The sequence below is a fragment of the Mustela nigripes genome, chromosome 1 (assembly GCF_022355385.1).
Source record: "Mustela nigripes isolate SB6536 chromosome 1, MUSNIG.SB6536, whole genome shotgun sequence".
Classification (NCBI taxonomy): Eukaryota; Metazoa; Chordata; class Mammalia; order Carnivora; family Mustelidae; genus Mustela; species Mustela nigripes.
In genome coordinates, this window is record NC_081557.1 from 181,255,578 (window position 1) to 181,271,180 (window position 15,603).

Sequence of the window (15,603 nt, forward strand, 5' to 3'; positions counted from 1 at the left end):
TTTTCTGTATCTCTTTATATATTTTGTGGCTTTTAAAATAATTTTAGCTATAAAATTTTCTTTGTAAAACATGTATCATCACATCGAAACCATTTATGGAGCTTCTCTAGTAGAAGCCAACTAAAGGGTGGGAAGTTCCTCCAGTTCTACCTGCATGATTGTATTCGTGCCTCTACAGATCCTCTGATCGCAGGGTAAACCACACATGGGATCTCCATGTTCTCCTGGGTGTACTTAGTTCTCTTGCATAACTGCCAGGGGCGACTTGGTTACTGTACAGTCCTGGAGGGCAATAGAGATTTAGTCAGGATGACCTTAGGATTTCTTTCAAACCTGAGTCACCTTGGAGTCACCTTGGAGAAAGGAACACACTCTAGTCCATACAGGGATTCAACTAATTGAAGTAGTGGCTGTGTTCACACTTTTAAGTACGGATAAAAAGAGCATCCAAATCAAAACATACATACTTTTGAATAAGGATAAAATAGTATCCAAAAATATTATGCAGTCCTTGAAGAGCTTTGGTGTCAAAGAAAACACACCCTAACGTCAGGATGGCTACTGATGGAGGGACTATCCCTGTGTAAGGTTTGCTTAGTTTACAATATTGTCTTTGCTCGATACATCTAGTGAAATGGAAACATGTTCATTTTTACCATGTTTGGGGAAAGAATTAAAACCATTGCAATATTTCTGCTCCTTCCACCCCCCGGACTTTTCTCTGGAATTTGAATCGTTGGGTTGGCAATATCCATTAAATGAAATTTCTTTGAGTTGTTACTTTTCCATCATTCTGGTGGTGGTGATCAAATAGAATAAGACTCTTTTTTATTGTTTACATAATTTTGATCAAAATGTGATCTTGTATAGTTACTTTATTAGATTGTACCAGAAGGCAGCACAGCAAGCATATTGAACATGGGTTTTGGAGATAAGGAGATGTGGCTTAAAAAATCAGCATCTTCCACCATCAGCTGTATATAACCTGAGAAAGTTACATAAGAATCTTGGTCTTATCTATAAAGTGAAGATAAACCCAAAGTCAAGGTTCTGATGCAATTAAATTATTAAGTGGATGTAAAGTGTGCAGCAGAGTGCATGTCACCCAGTGGAATCTCAATAAAGAGAGTCATCATTATCGCTGCTATTACTTCTATTTGTTTAAATTGATGGGCTGTTAAGCATTATGCCCCTATTAATACAGACTTTTTAGATTAAGGATTAAAATGACACCTCAACTCTTACTACTGTCAGGAAATGCATTTCTTTTTTATGTTAGGGCCTTCTCATTTTTTGTGGGAGTGTAGATCCTCTGATATTTTGCCTTTTCTGTTATAAGAATATGGCTTTTATTTAGCCAGGGAGCACACCTGTACCATTTGGTTATCACTGGCCATGTGATCTAATTGTCTCTGTAGCTATTTTGATTGGCTAATGTCTGTGATAGTGGTTGGTTAATATCTCACTCTTATCCAGAAATATTACTTCAGAATTCTTGATTAAGATTCAAAACAGAAATGGGTAAAATACTATTTTGGTGCATTTCTGACAAAAATGAGTAGTTATAAAAAAATAAATAAATCCTTAATAATATTGGAAAATGTGGTATCTGGCTAGGTAGGACCTGAAACAATACTTATTCATTATTTGGTCATTTATTGTATTCTAGGTATTAACTATACCAGGTGCTTTTAAATACATTCCAAATAATTATCACAACTACCTTAAGAAGTAAGCACCATTTGCTCTATTTTCCAACCAGTAATGTGAGTTGCAGGTAAATTATTTGCCCAAATTCACATAGTTTATAAATATTGAAGAAAGGATTTAAGTTCCTATCCTACTTGACTAAAAATTATTTTCTTAACTATAATGAAATATCAATATGCCTTTTTAAAAATGTGATATAAGGAGAAATTTCAAGTAAAGCTGATAATAAAATAGTGGCATTGATTTCTCATTCACAAAGGAGTAGATTAGATTATTATTTTTTGAACATCCAGCTAATGTTCTGCTTCCTCACACTGTGGAACTCTGCTCTGTGTCTCTAGAACTATTCAATGAGCTTGACAATCCTACTAACTAGTAAGAAAGGAAGATTGTCCCCACTTGTGTTGACATGGACTCCTGAGAAAGAGAGAGTTCAATACTTTTTAAAATTCTGTCTTCACATTTAGAAAACGCATATTCACATCTGTAATAAGACTTCAGAAATGTAGATAAACTTGCTTTTTTTCTGCTCTTGAAATACCTTCTTTAAATCTTTTACTTACTCATATATATTGGTGTGGATAAAATGTCACTTTTCCTCAAATCTTCTCATGGAGGGTTTCTAGATTTAACAAATAAAAATATAAAATCACCAGTTAAATTTGAATTTCAGGAAAAGAACTAATTCTTTGAGATAAATATGTCCTATTCAACATTACAAAACAATACGAAAAAAACTCTTCTCTATTTATCTGAAATTCATAACTGGTCATCCCATGTTTTACTTGGCAACACTATGTGGGAGTAACATGGTGAAATGGAAACTGCAGATAATGATCGATAATCATAAAAATGAAAAGATAGCACTTTTGAATTCAAACAAATTAGAATTCAAAATACGTGCTTAAATACATGACAAGTCAGTTACCCTTCAATTGGGCTGTACATGTAGAATGAGTATGACACCTCTATTCATTCCTGGGGAGAATTAGAAAGAGTGATCTGAAGAAGGGGCTTATTCTGGTGTTTGAACACCTTAGGGATCTCAGGGGTACCAAATGGGATACTCTATGGGACAGGCAGATCCATTTGGATATTCCACAGCATGGCATTAAAAAAATATATTTTCACATTTTAAAAATAATTTGAAAACTATGGGACTCCTGGGCAGCTCCGTCAGTTAGGTCTGCCTTTGGCTTGGGTCAGGATCCCAGGGTCTTGGTACTGAGTCCCGCAATCGACTCTCTGTTCAGCAGGGACCCTGCTTCTCTCTCTGCCTGCATTTCCCCCTTCTTGTGCTCTCTTCTCTCTAACAAATAAACAAATAAAATTTTTTAATAAAAAATAATTTGAAAACTATTTTTTGAGTGCAATTCCTATCTGAATAAATTCTTTTATATTGACTTAGTCTACATATGGGTGGATGATTCTTATTTCCATGACTTCTATGATTGAAATTCAAAAGAATTTTAAGTTAGCCTTAAAATGCAAGACCAAAGAAAGTATATATAGAAGAAGCAATTCCATATTTTTTACATTCCCTTGGAGATAATTAACCATAGAAAAGCTCCTAAAAATATCCACATAGCTCTCAATACCTTCAGCTTGCAGCACCGTGAATTTTCAAAAATTAAGAGTTATGTAATCAATTGAATTATTTTTATAATTAATGAGACTGTGTATGCATAGGCCATGTCTAGACATGTTCCGTTTCAACTGAAGTTCTAGAATGTAACAGAAGCTCATTGTGATCAATCAGTTTGTTAGGATCATTCAAATTAATTTCATAGAAACTTAAGAAACAGAAGAAAGTTACTTACTCTAACAGAAGAAAGTTGAGGTTAAACAGGAATCATGAGATCATTCATCTCATTAATTAATCATGAGATTATTTAAATAATATCTCAACAAAGGTACCTTGAATGTAGTTGCATAACATCTCTACTAATAAAGGGATAAGCACTAATCGTCATTCCTTCCTTTATAGAGTTTTAATAAGACAGGCAACTGAAACACATTTTCATGGGACACTGAAATGAATTTATCTTCAGCTTTGATTAAAACAGAGACATCAGTCTGATGCTGACTGTCAATTTCAGCAGGAAAAAATGGTATGGAGAGCATAACCCTCTCTAGTAATCATTTATATAATTTGGTTTGGAATGAATTATTTGGATATTTAAAGCAACTGTCCAACATAACATAAAATTCCCAATTCTACAAACCACTTCTTTGTTAGGCAATTCAAAAGAAAATGCGTACTATCACATGATACCTTAGTGATTCTTTAATCTGTATTTTTCATCAGTCAGCACCAGTGGAATTAGAATTCATCAATATCCTGAGGTCTTTATACCTTGAAACAGTTGATTGTCAATTAATAGCAACACAATACTAGCTAATGTAAGTTGTGTTTTTTAAATATTGCAGATAAGGTTGTAAGCACTTTACATATATTATTTCACTTAACCCTCAAAACAACATTATAAGGTAGGATCTGCAAGATTTGTGGAAAGTTAGATTTTACCATACTCACAGGCTAACAAATTGGCTTACCGCAGTTTTACAGATGTTAGCAGCAGTCATGAGACCCCTGGTTCAGAAACAAAGGACAATTTTATTACTCATGGTAATAGTAATTGCCAAAGTGCCTACATTTTCTTGGGTCAGTTCACCCAGCCTCATTTCCTATAGAGCAATATGAAAAGAGCTATGCAATGGTTTGAATTATAGGACAGAATTTGGAGTGTAGGGTACCCAAAACTTTTATAATACCCAGTAAGCATTATTGTTTGGAAGGAAGACATTATCTTTTTTTCTCAGGCTCTTAGCTATATAAGCATTCTTAAATATATAACCTGAAACAAAGATAGTCAGTGTCTCTGCTCAAATACAAACGGAAAAATGAGAGTAATCGGTAACTGCCTTCCAAAAGGTATCAGCATTATTTTCATTTTACAGATAGGTTAACTGGAGCACAATAAAGTCACATAAAGCCATACTAGTGGTCAGTGGAATCAGTTTTAGCATGGAAATAGTTTGACCCTAAAACTCGTGCTCTAGACAAAAAAAAAATATCTTTGAGGGGCACCTGGGTGGCTCAGTGGGTTAAGCCTCTGCTCTCGGCTCAGGTCATGGTCTCAGGGTCCTGGGATGGAGCCTTGCATCGGGCACTCTGCTCAGCAGGGAGCCTGCTTCCTCCTCTCTCTCTGCCTGCCTCTCTGCCTACCTGTGACCTTTGTCTGTCAAATAAATAAATAAATAATTTTAAAAAATCTTTGATGAAAAATTAGTTGTGAATGATTAGATTTAAAGAGATTTCAAGAAGCTTTGAGCAGTTCATTATCCTTCTAGAAAATTTCTCTAGAAGTTGAAGTTCAATTAGTGTTATTATTTGCTTAGATTTTTCAGTCACAGCTAGGACACACTTATACTCATTTTAAAAATTAAGGCACGGAAAAGGGAGAAAAAAAAGATTAGAGTGCAAATTGTATGCTAATAATTCTACCTGAAGTTACACACATACATACATGCACACACAAATATAATGATAAAATTTCAAGTGATCTTATGCGTATCAAATGTCTTCTGTGATGGTCTCAAAATAAGTTGTTGGTTGAGAGAATAAGAATATCACTCAAACTATTTAGAAACTACAACCTCCTTGTGGCTATTTTGATTCCTTTATCATTTAATCAAACCTCTCCTGTAAACTGGAATAAATAATAACAGCATTATGTCCACAAGAGCTTTATCAAGGGAAGAAATTTTGTCAATTCTCAACTGCCTTGAGCAGTAAGGGTTGCTTCTGAATTCCTGTGCTGGTGACTTGATCTCATTCTCAAGTGAAAAGCTGCCCTTAATACTGCTGCAAAGGTCAGCTTCTTTCCTTAAACATTTTAATTCCTTTTGTATTTTAAAATCACTGATATGCTTTTTATTTTAATCAAGAATATCAATGAATAAATGATCCATTAAGTTGAGTCTCAATCTATTTTGAGATGATGTTGTATTTTGTGATTTAATTGGCAGTTTTAGAATAGTTTGTTCTCTTGAAAAATCCCCTCTGTTCTGTCCATCAGTCCAAGTACAGTGTTCACAGGTTGCTTTCAATTTTCTGCATGCTGATTACTGTTCCGCATATTGCTTAGGCACTCTGGTTATATCATCCCCAGAGGCCCAGACCTCTAGTCACATTTACCACTTACCAAAATTCCCAACTCGTCTTTGTTTAGTTTCTTATGGGAACTTAACAAAAGGAGAAAATGAGACTATAGCAAGGCAAAGAGGAATCTAACCAGACTCATGTGTTTGACAAGGCAGTGACAGAAATGTGTGCTGGTTTTGATTGTTTCTCCTTTAAAAAAAAAAGTAAAATTGATACAGAGTATTGAGAAAAGGAGTTTAGTTTGAAAACCTTCAGAAAGAACCATTTAGGAAATGGGTTTTGAACTCTCAAAGTCCTTAGTTATATCTAAAATCGATGTCTGTTCCAGACTTAGCACCTTCGATTGGCCATCCTTTGGTGGTCTATTCAAAATGATTTCATAATTCACAACAGTTTTTAAGAAGGGTGGGCTGAAATGTCTGGGTGAGTATTAATTTCAAGAGAATGATAAGATGTATGCCCTTCTTGGCTTGTGATGATCCCTTACACACTGATCAAACTCTCCAAAATAGACACTGTGTGGGGTGGTGGTAGGAATACAACACTTCTTTTCTGGGGGAATAAATGCAGTTTCTAAAGATACCTCACTCCTCCTAGGATTAGAATCGAGTCTACTATAGATAGGGTTAGAAAGATTAGGTTATATAGAATGACAGAACACCATTCAGTACTTGCACGGGTTCACCTCTTTCGAAATCTTCCTTTGTTTTGTAATGCAGACCGGTCAGAGGAGTACTCTTTATGCATTCAGTCATGGTTCATGGTTGCTAGATATTTCATCGGTCACAGAAACAACTGAGGAATACTGCCTTTTTATTCTCTAATTTGTGATTTACTTAGATTTCTGGGGATAAAAGTTTGTAGAAGGCAATCTTCTCAATTCGGTAAAGCTAACAAACAAATGGGAGGAAAGAACAACAGGCACAAACAAAGGTTTAGAATAAAGAAGTAATTGAGGCCAGAGGTCCTGTGGAAAAGCTGAGATCAGAGAACGGTCCATGTTGAATAAAATCTTTTAATTAGCATGTTTTCTTCTCCAGAAACTCTGTTCTTTCTCACAGCCACGTATTAGATCTTTCCAAGTTCTGGAGTGACAGTTTTATTTTTAGGTATTTACTTTAGTGCCTGGGACTTTAAGCCTCCATTGTCTTTCATGCCACCCCAGAAGAGCTGGCCTTCCCCGGTGGTCCTGAAGTCCAAGGGAGTCTGCATGAGTCCTGACCCCACATACCTGGCCCCTCTCTGGGACTGTGTAAGCTTTGAGAGTCTGGAAGGTAGTGATGGCATACATGCTGTAGATGGACAGGTGGGGTAAGGATAGGGGGCCCAAGAGAGAGAAGAAGTGGACACTGTTCATAGCCAAGTAAACACCACAACACTGGCCGCCTATAATTTCCATTGCCCTTATATTTTAGAAGATTTAAAACTGCTTAAAAAAATGTGAACTCCCACTGAATCCTCGCTTTCATGAAAAAATGAAATAGTGGTTGGACACTGAGTTAACACGTTGGTTGTCATCATGAGGCTTTCAAACTAAAATTACTCTTTCAATTTCAAATCACCAAGCAGAGCTTCTCACCTTTTATCCTTACAAGGAAGTAAATGCATCACAGCAAACAATTTTCATCTATGCGTTTGGTTGACATTTACAGGCTAAGCACTGTTACCCAGCAGCAAGTAACAGACATTGCTCCTGCCCTCAGGAGGCTTTACATCTTGTGAACTAAACTCAGAGAATAAAAGTGATTGGTAGAGGCTAAAATCCATAAACTTTTCCCCATGTATTCAGAGTCCCAGCTGCCAAACCTCATTTAATTTAGGGCAAGAAAAGAGAAGAAACGATCCACATGTGAGTCTCAAGAAGATTTAATAATTTCACTCAAAAAGTTTTCTAAAGCAAATGTATGTGTTTGGTCATATCCTACAGTATATTAGTAATGATAAGTCTTGTTTTTATTACTAACACTATCACTTTCTGCATGAGGAACCTGAGACTCAGAGACATTTCAGTGACCAGGTCACACTAGACCCAGAAATAAAAGAGCAGGAATCAGCGTCTTCCTATGCCACACACCCTTTTTCCTTTCTCTCATAAAATCAGTCTTGCCAGAATTGGCAGGAGACAAGAAATCCAGCATAGCTAGTCTGTTCTGACATGAGTCAAAGAAAAATCTACAAGTCCTAACTCTATTATTCTGTCAAGGCAAAGAATTTCAGAGGTTGTTGTAGACAATGGTATTTTGGTTTTGGGGATCTAGCAATGACACAAGGGAAAAAGGGAGGGAGGAAAAACATGGAACATGTTGACTAATTTCATGGGGGTACGGTCTTTTATAATAGAATCCCAAGATTAATGATGAGCTGTGTGTTGAAATAAGAGAATTATTGCATTCTTGTTTTGCTAACTGTGAGGAATAAGATTAGAACAACATTTGTGAAACTACAAATCATAGAAGTGCATTAAAGTGCATGTTTTTCCTTATAGAAGCTTGAATGATTGACTATTGGACCAAGCAGCAAATCTCAGCATGCCTCTAACATTTACTAATTACTGAAGTGTACTTAGGACAACAAAGAAACCTGAAAATACTCGGGAGTACCATTAAACAAACGGAGGCTGTTCCAAAGCCAGGTGCTGAGTTTCCTCCGCTTTTTAAGTCTCCCGTTCATACTCTATATTATTCCTTAATTTTTTTTTAATTAATTAATTTTTTTTTTTTAGAGAGAGCCCGTGTGCTCAGACTTTCCTTTTCAAAAGGAGTGATTTAAATTCTGATTTATCTTTTCTTTCTTACAGCCTTGTCATTAAAACATCACCAATGGACTGCAACGTTGGCATCACCTGGCAGTGGGGAAAAAATTGCAGGACCTCAGGCCCCAGCCAGACCTACTGAGTCACAGCCTGCATTTTTATAAGATCCCCATGTGGTTGCAAACACAGTATGGCTTGGCCAAAACCAATCTTTCAGGACATCAGAACAATTATATGCAAATTAGTTGCATAAGGAAGCTAAGGGTGACTTACACATCTAATAGTGCAAATGACTTGGACCCTTAGAACCTTGTACCGGCTGACATGTCACATTTTGTTCATATTTATGACTTATTTTATCCTCTTGAGTTTCAAATATCTCAAGTACCAGTAAGGAGAAGACTAATTTCTAATTGGTTGATCGAATCACACTTCCCATGAAGACGTACACATAGGCAAACATTGCATTAACTAAAACTCATCTCAATTGGGTTCTTCGCTTATGGATGGGACCAGCCCACATGCTCTTATACAACTGCAAACATAAAGTAAAAGACTTTCAGTACTGATGCTCTCAAATTGAAGTGGTTGTTCTTCCTGAGCATGTCAGGAGCCCCATGGAGAGCAGTTATGGCTTCATCCACCCCACCTCATCCTGCCTGGCATTTGTGTTAACCCCCAGGCTACAGAAGCAGAAAGAGACTTCTCTAGATTTCCGGGGATGCTATGTAGCGTGTACCAATTCTTCCCCCACCGTCCCCTATGCTGGTTCCCTGGCTTTAGCACTGACATCTCTGTCTCTATGTAGGTTTCCCTGTCATTGTCTTTTTAAGACCCCTTCATGTGAACACTTCTCAGGCATAGCACTCAGAAACACTAGAAGGGGTGTAGTGCTTGGATGAAAGAGGGAAGACGGTCCGTTGCTTTGTTAAGATCCTCAGGCACACTGCGTCTCCATTCACCGTCATGGGTAACCAGAAGGGTAAGTAGTGTCTGTTTTCATTTTCTGGGAGGCAGTGGAAAAGTTCAGTGAGTTAGTTGTATCAGATGAAGACTCTTCATATTGCCATTGTTATTGTCCTTCTAGTCTGAATGGAAACATATGGGCTAGTGGAACTTAAGTGCATCCAGAATACCAGCTATACTGAGGACTTTAAGATATAGATGTGGAGGCGTGGTTCTCAACCCCAGCTGCACATTAAAATCACCTGGGGAGCTTCTAGTATGCGTTAGTGCCGTGGCCCCACTGCATGTATTTGGACTTAATTGTTCAGGGATGCGGATCTGGCATTGGTCTCATGCAGACATGTGTGTCTGTATATATACCTCAAAATATATTTGCAGATACACACACATATATGTATTTATATTCATACATCGTATATCATTATCTCATTACTTCCATATAGAGCTTAAATACAGTGCAAACAGAGACAATGATAGCTATTTATTTGCGCCAGAACTCAGAACCGTTTATTCTTAATTTTTCATAAACTGTCATGTTTTAAAACTGCATAAAATTTGGTATGTGGTAACTTAGCTCTTAGGTTTCTGAAATTACAGGGCACAATTTACAAAGAGTTTCTCAGTCTGGGTGACCATTCTGCTCCACTATTACGCTATTTAAAAATTCAATTAAAAAAGTAACAATGTTCCATGTAAACTAATGGATGTGTTTATGTTATGTGATTCAGATTATCAAGAGCATTTTAGTTTCCAGTTGCATACTTGGCATCAAGTCAGACGCGGAAATCGGTTTTGAAGTTAAAATCCGTGCCACTGCAGTGAGTTGACTGATTTACTGGTTATAGGTAGGTGAAATCCGCAAAAAGTATTTACAACCATGTAGCAAGAGAATCAATCCCCTTTCTAAGATGATTTTTAACCCACAAATACATTTATGTTCACTATGTCACTCACCCACCTTTAAAGCCTCTGAGTCCTGCCGTATGTTGGTTTTAGTGTTGCAGCAACTTGGGCTGTGAGAAGCTGTCCGTCAGCCGGGGCAACCAGCTGGCTGAGTCAGGGTTGGAGTCTGGATACTCTGGCCCCGAGTTCAGTGCTCCTCACGTTACTCATTGCTGCTGCCAGCCTGTTCCAGCCGCGTCTCTAACCAGGGACGCAAAAGCCAAGCAGTGGTCTTGCCCTTGGCATGATTTCTAAAGTACTGTTTGTTTCAGCTCATGCGCGCTGTGAGCCGTGTTGTCCTTAACAGAAAAACCAAATGCGGAGTCCCTCTCTTTGTCCCCTTTAGGGAATATTCCATCTGATATTACTTAAACTGGCGAGTGATAAGGCTTACTGGACATGCTGAAAAATGACAGCAGGGATTTCGCTACGGGAACAAAATACATATTGGCAGAAATTTAGCATTTGGTAAAGAACAGCTCGAGTTCCTTCCATCTGCCACACTGATTTTCTTCACACTTAACCAAAATCATAAAGCAACCCCAGCACAGAGCAGATGAAATATGGAAACAAGTGTGAAGAGAACAGGTCAAAGGGGCCCGGTGACTCAGAGATTAGCCACTGGCGTCTCACTTCTGGGATCCAGGACGTCATGAAAAGTTCCCCGTTGCACTTCATAAACCCACCAGATTTAATGCCCCCTGTCAGCATTCAGACTATTGCTGTAAGGAGGCTGGGCCACGGCCCAGCCTAAAAATGAAATACACCACTGCTATTTATGTCCCTCTGGTTTACACCCTGGGGCACTAGGAGCAGATCTGTGTTCAAAGTCCTGTAGCACAGGCTTGTTTCCTTACGATAATACAGTATTTTTTCCTATCATAAATTCTAGTCTTCCCTGTGAAAACAATTCTTAGGAAGATATTCTATCTTGAAAGAAAATCATAAAGAATGTGTAAAGAATGTGGAATTTTGGACTTTAAATGTTTTCAGAATCCAGATAGATGTACCCTTTGACCAAATTATGCAATGGTAATTGATGTTTAATTATTTTAGAAATGTTTCTCTTTGAACAAATGCATACCATTTTGTGGTCATGTCTAGAATTCTTTTTTTTAATCCCAAGAAACAACTTGGCCTAAAGTATTGTGAGTTTTCAATGACCTATGCTTCTGTAAATTTTGTTGGTATACAAAGTGGATCACTGTTTGGAAATGCATAAACTTATAGAAAAGTAGATTGGGGCAGTGTTCATTGTGAATGAGGTGAATAAGAGGATATGTTAACCGCACTTTAACAAGAAAAAGATGGTTGGATGTCCATGGGCTTTTTGGAAACTCTTCATCACTCCTCGAGTGTTACTGTCTAGTGACCGCTAGCATTATGATACTTCTAGCAAGCAATAATGCTCAGGATATCTCATTGGCTTCACGCTCTGTTTTGTCCTCAAGATTGTGGACCTCTCTGTAAGTCACAAGTCATTTCGTATGCTGAGTGGATAGTACTGATTAGAAGACAGATCCTTTATACCGAAGGAGTGTAAGTCATCAAGATTGTGAGCAGAAATAGAGTATAAGAAGTCAGTGAGATCAAGGAAACAAGAACAGGCCAATGGAATCTTGAGGCTAAACAGGCAAAATAAAAAAGGGAAAACTATGGAATGTTTGTATTTCTGCAATCACAAAAGTGAGATGAGCCAAAAACATAAGCGAGAATTTAACCAAATAGAGTTAAAATCTGATAACTGATGATGGTACACATGTAGCATTTCTGGTTGTGTTGCAAATAAGATGTGCACTTTTATGCAAATAAAATCACCATGGAAATAAAGCATGCAAACAAAAGGAAGAATGATTGGAGTAATTGGGAAGAGTAATTGGTTACCTCCATTTGGGGGAAGGTCCAGGAGGTGGTGAGAAAGATTTGCACCACCTCATGATTAGATTAAATTGTCTTGGACTTGTGTGGCAATAAGAACTTCTAGGTAAGGCATTTACCAGTTGTTCTTCCTGTGACCTTAGTCAAAGTCAAAATGCGTAGTAAAACCATGTAACTTCATTTCCTCATGGTTTCACCTGTTTCAGAAATTCACATTACTAAAGTGTTGCCTGGGTGGCTCACTGGGTTAAGTGTCTGCCTTTGGCTCAGGTCTTGATATCAGGTTCTGGGGATCAAGTTCCGCATCAGGGTCCTTGCTCAGCAGGGAGTCTGCTACTCTCTCTGCCTCTGCTCCTCTCCCTGCTCATGCTCTCTATCTCCCTGACAGATAAATAAAATCTTTTTTAGAAAATTTCACACACTGAAGAAACTGGGGAAGGGTTGAAACACATTCTCCTGACTTTTAGGAACTGGAGTAGTAATGGCCATAATTAGTTTGTGTTCTCCCTGATCCTGTGTACCTGATGGTGGCTTCCTCAGAAGGGATAATGGTTAAAGACAAGAAGGTCACCACATTGAACATAATTTGTTTACAGTAATTGATGTACACCTAATAGTATGTTCTACCTGAAACTTTATTGTAACTTGGAAACGCTCTACATTGAAAGGGTGGTAGAGTGTAGAAGACAGGTTGAGGTGCAGGGTGCATTGCCCTCGGTTTCACCCATTTGAACAAACAGATCATCTGCCGCAAACTGCTAATCTGTAACTTAGCCTGGATTCATTTTAGAACTTGTCTGTTGCTAGTCTGAATCTGTATTGTCTGCATCTTACCAACACAGTAAGGAAGGGCCTCATTGTGATAATTAAACTTACCCATCACTGCAACTAAGCAGACCCTTAATAAATCACTTTGAGTGTAATATTCTCATAGCACAGTTCTCAGTAAGCCATCTTTATGCAATACTATAAAAGACCAATCGCCTCATCCTTTATTGTCCTCAGTAAAAGGGCCCATCTAGACTTTGAGTGTCACGATCTAATCAAAATGATCATTAAAAAAGAAGGCGTTTTTTAAATGGGCAATTCTACCTTTCAGTATTTTTTGACATTAGAAAAATTTTTAACTGTGGTAAAATATGCACAACTTAAAATTTTCCATGTTATTAAATGTACAGCTCAGTAGTATTAGGCATATTCACATTGTTGTACAACCAATCTCCAAAACTTTGGAATCCTGCAATACTCAAACTCTGAATTCATTAAAAAACTTTCATTTCCTCTTTCTCTCAGTCCCTGGCAACCACCATTTTACTTTCTGTTTCTCTGAACTTGACTATTCTTTGTACCTCATGAAAGTGGAATTATACAGTATTTGTCTTTTTGTGACCGCCTCGCTTCACTTAGCATAATGTCCCCATGCATGTTGATATCCTAATTATCTCTTTGATGATAACCAAATGGTTACTACCTGTTCTAATCATTTTCTCTACAGTTATAAGTTGGCATCTCATTGTCAGAAAAAAAGCCTCCCATTCTCCCTTCTTTGTTTCTTTATATTCGTAGGGTTTCAAGAATTTCTGTTTTATTCAATGAGTTATAGTCCAGCACTCTCTTGAGACCAAATAGACCTAGACTATTCAGAGGGCACGTGTCCTTGTCCGTTTGATATGTCCTCATCATTCCTCGAGCATTTCCTTACTTCCTGGCATAAACTGTCCTTAAAAGGACAGACATCAGAATGTCTGTCCTTTTAAGGATGAGTAATATTTCATTCCATTTTATACTACATTTTGTTTATCCATTGGTCTGTTAATGGACAGCTGAGTTGCTTCTCCCCTTTGAACATGGTGAGTAATGCTTCTCTGAATGTGCAATTATCTCCTTTAGACTTTAAGCATCTTTTAAATATCTTGGTTCCCTAATTGTATAATAAGATAGAAGAGTATTTCTACTTCTGATTTCTAACTGATTTCTTACTGAAGAAATCTAACTGAAATCTGACTGATTTCTCACTGGTCATCATGCTAAGGATACAGGTTTCAAGGGTTAAGTTTGTAAATTTTCTTAGTCATTCTATGCCTTCTATCTGTACCAATACAGTTTCAGTAAGTCACTTGAAGCAACACAGCCAGCCCCATCTCCCTATCCCTTTCAATCTTCTATTCCTTTTCCCACCTGATGTAGAGAGGCTGGTATCCAAGGAAGTGGGGCCATGTAGAGAAGGAGACCAGTGACCAGAGAAGGGGACCAGAGAAGGGGGCAGTCTGAGCAGTTGAGAGACTCCTCACACTGAATAAAGAGTTAATTAGACAAACTGCTGAAAATGATGAGAACCAGATTTTTCACTGTCTTGGAAGAGATTTACAGATCTGGAAAGGGGAAAAGCTAAAAATAACCTTAAGATATTGGTTTTAAAATGAAAATGTCAGAAGAAATTTATGTCTGTGTATATACATACTTACATAATTTGAAATGCATACATACAAACAGAAACGGTTATAGATTTATGTCTATTCATGTGCATATATGGATATATATGTGTGTATGTACATATGCAAATTATCTACCTTTGTCAGTTTTAAAGCAATGATACCAAGAGCAATGAATACACTGAACATCCAAACTTTGGGTTCTAAATACTATCTTTCACTGAAAGGAGTCATAGATTTGGGCATAAATAGATAATTCTGAAGCTGGGTCAGGGAAAAATATATAGTTACTTTGGAACAGTTTATGCCAGGAAGTAAGGAAATGCTCGTGGAATAATGAAGACATATCAAATGGACAAGGACACGTGCCCTCTGAATAGTCTAGGCCTATTTAGTCTCAAGAGAGTGCTGGACTATATAACTCATTGAATAAAACAGAAATTCTTGAAACCCTACGAATATAAAGAAACAAAGAAGGGAGAATGGGAGGCTTTTTTCTGACAGTGAGATGCCAACTAATAACCGTAGAGAAAATGATTAGAACAGGTAGTAACCATTTGGTTATCATCAAAATGGTAATTAGGATATCATCATGAGTCGCCTCTAGAGGCTAAGTGGTGATTTGAGGTTTGCTGAGAAGTGTAGTGTAAAAATATTCTTCCACAAACTACTAATCAAATAAAAAAGGGGGAAATAGCAACTTATAGTGGAGAGACCTGATAGGCTCAAATTTGACAAAAAGACTAGGGCAAACT

At 37.4% G+C, this 15,603-nt stretch overlaps 1 long non-coding RNA gene across 1 annotated transcript; it reads right to left on the reverse strand.

The window, feature by feature from the left end:
* Positions 1-2,272: 2,272 nt before the first annotated feature.
* On the reverse strand, positions 2,273-10,730 carry LOC132014368 (uncharacterized). The gene is made up of 3 exons (XR_009403309.1): positions 10,555-10,730; positions 4,267-4,303; positions 2,273-2,332 (listed from the first exon to the last, which is right to left on the reverse strand). It is a non-coding gene; the product is annotated as an uncharacterized LOC132014368 (long non-coding RNA).
* Between the last annotated feature and the right edge of the window lie 4,873 nt (positions 10,731-15,603).